Here is a 9,888-nt window from a genome sequence, read left to right as displayed (position 1 = left end):
GCGTGCTGACGGCGGTAGAAGTGTCCACAATAGAGCACACCATATATCACTCCCAACGGGTGTCGCCCATTAAACCTAATCTTGTCTGCTACTCACCTACGACGACGTCCTTGGCCGAATTTGGTGAGGATTCCCCTCCCAATACATTATTTTTCCTCATCTGCCATTGGCCGGCATCTCCTTCAATACCAGAGACGGCGCACGATATTGCGAGTGTTACACGCTGCAGACGCCAATGATAGAAGTACATGGTAATAATTCTACATGGTAATAATTCTAGCAATACTGAACCGCGAGCAATTTCTTCGGCGAAGCCGGGTTTTCGTGCCGATGAGCCATGTAATGCCTTAATATTAATTTGCAGTTTCACGTCGCAATGTGCTGTTCTGCGATACGCATTCCTTGCGAGCTTTACTAGCCATGTTCATTATGAGGTAGATGAGCTCCTGTTCACTTTTCGACGCTAGTAAAACCTTGATTAATCACCAACATTCGACTGACTTTTGAGGCAGATTTTTTTTTTCTTCACACCTGTGTTTATTTTTCTTTAATGCTATAGTAAGTTCGTTTGTTCCCACGTGCCCGTGCGGGCAAACACATTCGATATAGCATAGAAGAAAAATAAAGGTAGTTTGGTGCACCCATCTTCTTGCACTGGCGGGTTGTGGAGCCGCGTTTGGCTTCCAGCAACTGCTTGCCTTTCCTTCCCCTTTCTAACGTTGACGTGTTGCCGGATATCGTCGCACTGCTTTCCGGTTGTCGATCCCCGAGTACAACAGCTCCCCCAACCCCTTCTTTCGAAGGGGCCCTCACACCCACTTTATCAAACTTGTAAAATGTGTGCAGTGCGAAGGGACGATCTGTAGTGGAATCACTCTACCGCAAGAACCTTTTGAAGGCCATCTGTATCGTTATCGGCGATCGAAAACTGCCCCATTTAGTCAGGGCATGCCGTGTGGCAAGAACCTATATACCTGCGACAACACCGACATGGCGCCAAGCGTTGAAGCGGCGATTACGGAAAAACGCAAAGGAGCAGGACATGAGGTAAGGTTTTGTCCCCTTGATTATTTTTCTCGCATTAAAAAGCGAAATTTTTTAGTTGACGGCGCTGGGTTGATTTCGACCGCCTGACCTCAATTACCGCTGTTCTCAATTTAATTCCAAGCCTTTCCGTCAGCGTCCAAGTTTCTTATCCATTGGTGAGTGCAGGCAAGATATAATTATTATACGCTTTCCTCTTGGAGATGCTGGTAAGCTGCTATTCATGACCTCAGAGTACCTGCCGAACGCACTCCACCCCATTATTGTTCTCCTAGCTGTTACACACTCGTGTTCTGGATCTGCAGTCACCACCTGCCCTAAGTTGATGTATTTGCCTACCACTTCGCACGCTCCTCTGCATATACCGTAATCTGTTGCTCCCTTCCCCGACGGTGGAGTATTACCATAGTTTTCTTCGCGTTAATTTTTAGGCCCACTGTTCTGCTTTGCCTGTCTATGTGATCAGTCATGCTTTGCAATTCGTCGCCTGAGTTACTCAGTTGGAAATGTTATCAGCAAATCAGAGAATACTAAATTTTCTCCATTAACATTTCTTCCAACTCCTCCCAATCAATTTCTATTAATACCTCCTGTAAACTCGTGGTACATAGTAGAGAAGACACCGTACCTCCTAGCTTGCTTGACACCATTCCTGATTAATTTTATCACTTTCCCTGTGGAGGATTATGGCCGCAATGCAGCCTCGACAGATACTTTTCAGCGCCTTTACATATGCCTTTTCTACACCCCTACACTCTGGTTATGCAATGCCAGCTAGCATGACTGCTGAAGTCTCATCCGAATCAAATCTCGTAATTTATGAAGGCTACATGCAGGGGTTGATTACATTTCTCGCATTTTTCTATTACATGGTTGATGATGTGAACGTGGTCGATTGTCGAGTACGCTTTCCGAAAGCCATCCTGGTCCTTTGGTTTACTAATGTCGTAAGGTTGTTCTAATTCAATTGGCGATTACCTATAGACCTCCTGCATGTTTGTAAACAAACGAGGTGGCGCTGCAGTCGCTAGCGGGCTCCTGGTAGGCAAAAAGCCAGGGAGTGTCTTTGCGGAGAGGCGTTGAGCGCGGGTTTTCAAGGCTTGTAGGCGCGTTTTCAATTTCTGCGAATCGCAGCAATGGTTGATGTTTACAGCTTAGTAATTTCTTGAAGTACACCAGCTCGTGTTGGCCACGTGCGGCGTATTCAGAGAAATAGTTCGTCACTGTGTATTGTATATATGGTTAGTAGTAAACAGAAAGCGTTCCTGGCGTTGATTTCTACGCTAGGCATTGAAAAAATATGAAGTTTTTGGCACTCTGCTCTAGCCAGAATGATTTTACTTCGGGACAGTAGTGAGTGGAAGTGCTGGCGTTCTTTCGGCAGAGCAGACGTGCGCTCACCGTCTGGTGACATACGTATAGGTGTCGGGCTGTGCGAAAACTGGGGACAGCGTCGTGTCCCCATTCTCCTCTAGCTGTTCCGCTTAAGCGCTGTTTTTATCCGCAGGATCACGCACCAGCAAGGCCGACTTCTCCCCTTGTTGAACTGGTCGATTTGGTGAAAATTTTTTATTTCTGGAAATATTTTCGTTCTTAGACCTGGGGTGTTCTGTTTCGTGACGAAAAATTATAGCATAATATTAAGCAGAAATTTATAAGGTACGCTTTCGAGATGTGTGGGCGTCGAAAATTGTGAGGTAATTTCTTTGAGGCTTTCTTTGAGTTCATGGCCACATTTCTTTGACCAAAACGCAAGCGAAGAGGCCAAAAACGAGGAAATAAACGTTAAGGTTCGTTTCCTGACCTTTCACATTTTCTGCGATTGGCATAACTCACACCTTCGTAATTTCGTAACGCATGAAAATAGAATGATTCTATTTGTCGCAAACGATTCCTGAGACGTTGAGGAGTGTAATTTATCTCACGATTTTTTTTTTCCTACACGTGCAGTATTATGTTCGTTATTTTTGTAAGAAACATTTTCCCGTAACTATGCATGCATAAAAACATGATCATCTAAAAAAAGAAGTAATAGCGTCATATGCAGAACAGAGATTTGTGAACATGCTGGCATAAAAAAATTGCGCACTTTCTACTCAATTATTTAAGACCTTGAGGTGTCTTGACGAGGGTGTTAATTATAATTACCCAAGAACTGCACTAGGTATAGCTAAAAATAAAAGGCAATACTGAAACTAGCGTAGCAGTTTCATATTTGCACCAAATTCAGTTTCATATCGCGTGCATAAATAACGAAAACAGTTTTCATTGCCGCGCCCCCTCTCAATCTCGACACGTCTGTTAGTAGCGCGCCTGCGGCTGCTTCTTTCCAAACAAGCTTCGCGGTCATGGACTGCATCATGAAACATGACACATGCATGATGCAGTGAAAAAACATGTGGTTTTTAGCACACTTAAGGTACGCTATTCTAAGCACGCCAACGTGACCGCGCATGAACTTACCAGATTTCTTTCTACTCGATTCAAATAATTACGTTTGTCATATTAAGAAACACTTTCAAGTAAATATCAAATGCCATAAAATGTGCCATTAAAACATGCTGTGCTATTAACAAAAGAACGCATTCCTTGGGGGCGAGTGAACCTGCCGGCGGGGGCCCCGTGCACACCGGCTCAAGGTGATAAATGCTTGGGCAGCTACATACGTGCTTTTTTTTCCTTGAGCAGTTATAAGCGTACTGTGCTGATGTTCAGGTGAATGAACGCAGTAACTTACATGCTATTAAGTACATTGAGTGGCAGTGCCGATCGACTCCCAGACTTCGCGCTTTAGTACCGCGGCCCATTCCCGGTTAGCCAGCTTACTAATGCGGTATTTATCGCGAGAAGCCTATCGGGGCTAATTTAATTTTCCTTTTATGCTACTACGTGGATCGAACAGTGACGCAGCTGATCAATACATGCTGCTTCTGCAGTGCGCAGGCATGATGCAGCCGCCGGTAGCTGCAGCAGCTGCGGTAGGCACCGGCTGGCGGTAGCTGTTTTGCCTACCATGCGAAAGTCGCTGCTGACATCAGCGCCACCGCATCTTCGTGACGTCGCGGGGTGAAGGTCTATAGTTAATACCTAGTAAGCATCGGACAGTAAGATTGTTCAAGTCCCTGGCATCCCCTTTCTTATGGGATGTTCTGGGATTGCATGAAAACTGCAGGAGCAACTTGCTCCTGGAAACCCGTATTGACGGCACTGTTGGTAACTGCAGCTTCTGGGCGCTAGGGCGCAGTCACAAAATCAATTTCGCCTCAAAAGCACTGCTCCAACTCTATTGAGAGCTGAGGAGAGAGGCTTAAAGCCGCCGATCGTGTGGGTGCACAAACCTGCGTGGTGGTGAAACCCGTTCGGTGTCCACTCGAAATTCGCTGGATTCGACGCGGATTCACGCGAGGAGCAGAATATAGAAACAAATAAGAAGATATTTAAGTTAGTGCTTACTATACAACCATATGCTAGGAGAGCAAAACAGTCGAAGAGTTCGCTGAAATATGCCACGGACGAATGGAAAACAATCCATGTTGAAAACAAGGAGTGCGGATGCACGAAAAAACTCAACCGACATCGGCCGGCCGAAACGCCGAAGTCTTTTTGTCAACTATAACAGAGGGCGCCACCATACTGCAGTGGCTGCACGATCGAGGAGCAGGCTGCAGGGTCACGGTCGAGCCGCCTGGCCACGGAGCAGTACGAGGCGGGAGGCACGCCCAAGGTACCCAAGGTGCGCTCGCCCAGCCAATGGAAATAGCTACGTGTTTCTTAGAAATTGGGCGCCTTGGAACAGCCATTGTGTTATATTTTTGAACTTCCACTCAACTAATTACGAGCACTCATCAAGTTTGATGAGCACTTGCAAGGTATCAATTAATGAGTACTTAAAGCCGTGCACTGCAAAGCATTTTTGGAAAACATGCACTGGGGCGCCGACCGCGGCGACTGCGTTTTTATGGAGGAAAAACGCTAAGGCGCCCGTGTGCTGTGCGATGTCAGTGCGGTAACCGCATGAGGCGATATTCATTCGTGATAAGTCGCGCGATGACGCCGCCGTCGCCCATCGCTGCCGTTGGCGCAAACCGCACGAAGCGACGGGGCTCGGCGTCGGAGCGGCTTGATTGCGGCAGCTTCAGCGTTCAGTCATTTTGCGTTATTAACGCGTAGAACAACGCTCTTAAGGCTTCATACAAGATAAAACACAATAAAAACATTGCAAAAATATATTTAGGTAATAATTTTATTTTTAGTCGACTACACAAAGTCACGTGACGCAGAAAAGCGAGCCCGAGGGACGCTGCGATGAGGCGCCAGGCGACATTCCGGCGCTCTAGTGACCTATGTGTAGGACATATCCCACAGCACCCTTTACTTTTGAACTTCATTAATGAGCATTTCATTAAATTCTTGCATAGCTGCCAAGGTCAGGGATGCGTCGGCTGTTGCTCCGCCGAAAGCCCGCTGAAAAAAGAAATCGACTTTCGCGCGCAAAACTGATCGGACGTTACGCACCCGCAAGGCCTACCGTCATTGCTAGTCTCGCACGGCACTTCCGGGCGATGGGCGAAATTTTCTGCAAACCCAGAAACTGGGCGACGCGATGAGCGACAGTGCTTCGGCGGCCCTCAGCCCATCGCGCGGCCGCGAATTTTCCCCTCATTCGGTTACCGCTTTAATGAAGATGCCCAGGTGGTCGAAATTATTCCGGAGCCCTCCACTACGGCACCTCTTCGTTTGTTCTTTCACTCCCTCCTTTATCCTTTCCCTTACGGCGCGGTTCAGGTGTCCAACGATATATGAGACAGATACTGCGCCATTTCCTTTCCACAAAAACCAATTAAAGAAAACACTGGGCAGCATAACCTGTCTCCACTGGTTGACAAGGCGCGGTTCCTTCAGCTACAAATGGAAATTTCATTGGTCAGCAGAAATTTCACAGTGCGCCACTGCCCTGCTATGCCAGGTGCTGATAGGGCTTGTGCGACCCAGGTTGCTCTTTCCGAGCAACCTCTCGCGACCAATCATTAAATTAAGTGCTACGGTGCGCAGTTTGCAAATAATCCGGTGGGCAGGTTGTGATGACGCCTCGAGGTTCCGTGACGTAGGTAGCCCACCTGCCTCCTAGGTTGCTTCTGTGAGGATTATTCGCGCACGGTCAACGACGGCGATGCCGGATTTTCTGCTACACGAGCTGCTCCTCGACGCTATCGCGTTAAAAACTGATCGATTACTCCTCGTGTTATTTCCCTGAGCGGTTTAAAGCGAAAGCTTTACTGGCCTAGCGGCGCCGATTTCGCCATGGGCTGCAGTTTGACCTTGAACGCCCTTGCTGCGCCGCTGCCATAGCAACGCATCACGTGAATTCGCCGCGACGCCGAGCCAAGTCTCCGCCGTCGCTGCGCCGGGGCTCCGCAGCCGCTGCTGCCTGACCGCGTGATCTAGCCGAGCAGACGCGCCTTGGCGTCTGTTACGTTGAGTGCGTTTCGCACACTCGATCGGTTAGCGCGCCCACCCTGGCAGGTGTAAGTTAATGGTTCATCGTGAGAGGTTGGTCACCCAATGAACGCTGCGGCCTATAGCTGCAGTGCCGGGTGTCTGCCACAACGTTGTCAGCGCCAATGCATTGCAGCCCAAATCTCTCTCACACCACCGCCACGTACCTCAAGGCGCGAATGAGGCGTCCACTGGCCCAAGGAGCCAGTAATGCGCCCTTCCTTTCCTCAAAATCATCGGCGTCTAGGACGTTGTGAACGCCAACGCCAATGAACACAATGAACGCAGACAGCTTTCGCTTTGTATATCCTGGATTAGCTGAGCTAATCCACATTCATTTTTATTAGGATTACAGAAACGATTAAGCAGCAAGATGAGCAATTGCTTGTCTTTACAGTTGCACAAGTACCGACTGCTTCAAAAATAATTTGCAATGACCGTATTGTGGCTCGCTCTCAGAGGGAATCTAAACACTCCAACGAAAAGCAGCCGAAGACCTGTCTCAGTATGTACTAGAATTTCGGCATACCCGACATAGTTACGACCCCCAGATGTGTTTCTCATGGCGTGCCTGCACCTGTCTCCAGTCGTATGTTGCCCGCAGTGTTTATTCGGATTATATTCGAAAAAGCAAAAAAAAAAAACTAACAGGCAACTAACATTCAACAAACCCGTTCGCACAGCGACACTATGCTAGCATGTGTCATGTAATTATGCCATGGGAACACAAACAGGCTGAAGCATAACTGGAATGAGTCATACAACGCTAATGAGATTATAGAGGCCAGTACAGATTCTACAGAAGCAAACACGGTCGCGCGCTTTATAATTGTCCATGACGCGAATACGCTATCCGCATTTTTACACTCCATTTGAGCGAGGCCGCATTATAGAGTCAGTGACGCTTAGCAGTTGTGCTAAGATAATTCACTTAATTATCAAATTATGTGGCACAAATCAGCCACAGCTGCACGCATTAAACCTGCCCCTCGACTGCTCTCAAGGCCAACTGACCATTCGTGAGAGCGACTGGCTTGAATGACAAACTTTGACTGTGCTCCTCACCCTTTCTCCATTTCTCTTTTCAGTCCCCTCATCCCTCCTCCCCAGTGCAGGGTAGCCAACCGGGACACCCTTCTGCAGGGTTAACCATCCCTGCCTTCCTTCTTCCTCTTTATCTGTCTCTCTCTCGAATAGGTTTGGTTTATTGGGGTTTAACGTCCCAAAGCGACTCAGGCTATGAGGGACGCCGTAGTGAAGGGTTCCGGAAATTTCGACCACCTGGGATTCTTTAACATGCACTGACATCGCACAGTACACGGGCCTCTAGAATTTCGCCTGCATCGGAATTCGGCCGCCGCGGCCGGGATCGAACCCGCATCTTTCGGGTCAGCAGCCGAGTTCCGTAACCACTGAGCCACCGCGGCGGCCCGCTCTCGAATAGATCATCATATTCGAAGCACACTTGATGAACAACTGTGAAGTTCATAAAGTCTATGTAAGAGCACATATACACCCTTACAACCCTCAATTACATCCCATGGAACTGCAACACCTTTGCACTCGGGTGCATGGGTGCAGTAACGGTTTGGTGTGCTCCGAGCACCCAACCCCCCCCCCCCCCCCCACCCAAAAAAAAAACGGCAAAATGCAAAGGTGTGGAAAGCGTGTCTTCATTAGTATGCCCTTAAAGGCCAACTGCAAAGAAACGTTTCGCATCGTAAAGAGACTTCCGTCTGGTGATATGATATGTCACGAGAGGGTCCTGAAACGAAAAGATGGCATTTGTAATATACCCGCCGGGTGGCTCAGTGGTTAAGGCGCTTGTCTACTGAGCCGGAGTACCCGGGTTCGAACCCGACCGCGGCGGCCGCGTTTCGATGGAGGCGAAACACAAAAGGCCCCCGTGTGCTGTGCCATGTCAGTGCACGTTAAAGTGGCTCTGAAACACCTTCCGAGGAGAGCACATCAACTCGCCCAATCACTGCATTGAGTTGTCACGAACATCTGAGCCAAATAATACACTTCTACATGCAGCAGAAAACCCAGAATCACGAGCGACAGTTCGCGAGCCCTTTCCGGCAACGTTTTCATGCTCGCATCCTGCACCGTTGCTCGCACCTGCGTTCAGAGATGGCTATTGGTGAGATACTTTCAGACGTCAGGTAGCTGCCATGGGCGCGACCAGTAGCTCCGGCGGGTCAGGAAGCTCCGCCCGCGAGGGTGGGGCCGGCGGAGGAAGCGCCTAAAAAAGTGACGAGAGAAGGAAAGGCACCAAGGCGCTGAAATGCAAATTTTTGCTACAGATAACTCAGCTTCTACGAAGCGCATTAAAAAAATTCTTGCTGGACAATATTCGTGAAGTGGCACCCTTTAACATCCCAGGCATATCAGAACTTTATTAGAGCCCCTTTAAAGATCCCAAGGTGGTCGAAATTATTCCGGAGACCCCCACTACGGTACCTGTTTCTTCCTTCCTTCTTTCACTCCCTCCCTTATCTCTTCTCTTACGGCGCGGTTCAGGTGCCCGCCAATATGTGAGACAGACACTCGCCATTTCCTTTCCCCAAAAAACCAATTTAAATTAAAAAAGGCCTCCGCCAGGGTAAGGAAACTTCCATATTACACCATTGTCCAGCAAATACAGACGTCTGCGCCAATTCTTGACATAGCGGCCGGAGGGCAGCCAACTAGAGCGTCGTATCGTCGACATGACAACAGTATCCAGCAGAAAAAAAAAAAAAAGTTAATCCCCGAGCGGGATTCGAAGCACCGCCGTCGAAAAAACAGGACCTCCGTATACCGGTCACTCGGACAATTCGGTCACGGCCGCACTAATTGCGTGAGCAGGAATAATTCACTTTTAAGAATCAGTTCTCCTCCAGTCGCCAGGTACGCTGATGTAGTTGAAACTGAAACTAACCGGAGTTTCCTAACCCTGCGTCCACCGCTGGCCCTCCGTCAAAAGTTGAGGCTTCACACATACCTCAGGCTTTTTAACTTTGCTAGTGAAATATCGCTTTCGCGCTAAAAAGAAAAAAAAAGTCTTTTGCGATGGGGCGATGGTTCAAAGGCACTGCCACGGCTGACCTCATCATGAGTACCACGTGACCGGAGGTCCTCTGGCTCCTCCTGGATTTCGGCCACTGTCACTTTTCTTTCTAATCCTGACATTGCCTTGTGAAGTGTTAATGCGTTCTTTTTGCTACTTTCACACGAACTGTGAAGTCCGTTTCGTGACAGGAGTGAGCAGCGTGTCGCAAGCAACAAATATGTTAAAATTTCCCCCCCAACCAATCAATCTATCAATGCAATTTATTATCCAGAAAAATCTGGCTGGTCACCCTG

The sequence above is a fragment of the Amblyomma americanum genome, chromosome 1 (assembly GCF_052857255.1).
Source record: "Amblyomma americanum isolate KBUSLIRL-KWMA chromosome 1, ASM5285725v1, whole genome shotgun sequence".
Classification (NCBI taxonomy): domain Eukaryota; kingdom Metazoa; phylum Arthropoda; class Arachnida; order Ixodida; family Ixodidae; genus Amblyomma; species Amblyomma americanum.
This window is presented reverse-complemented; position numbering follows the sequence as displayed.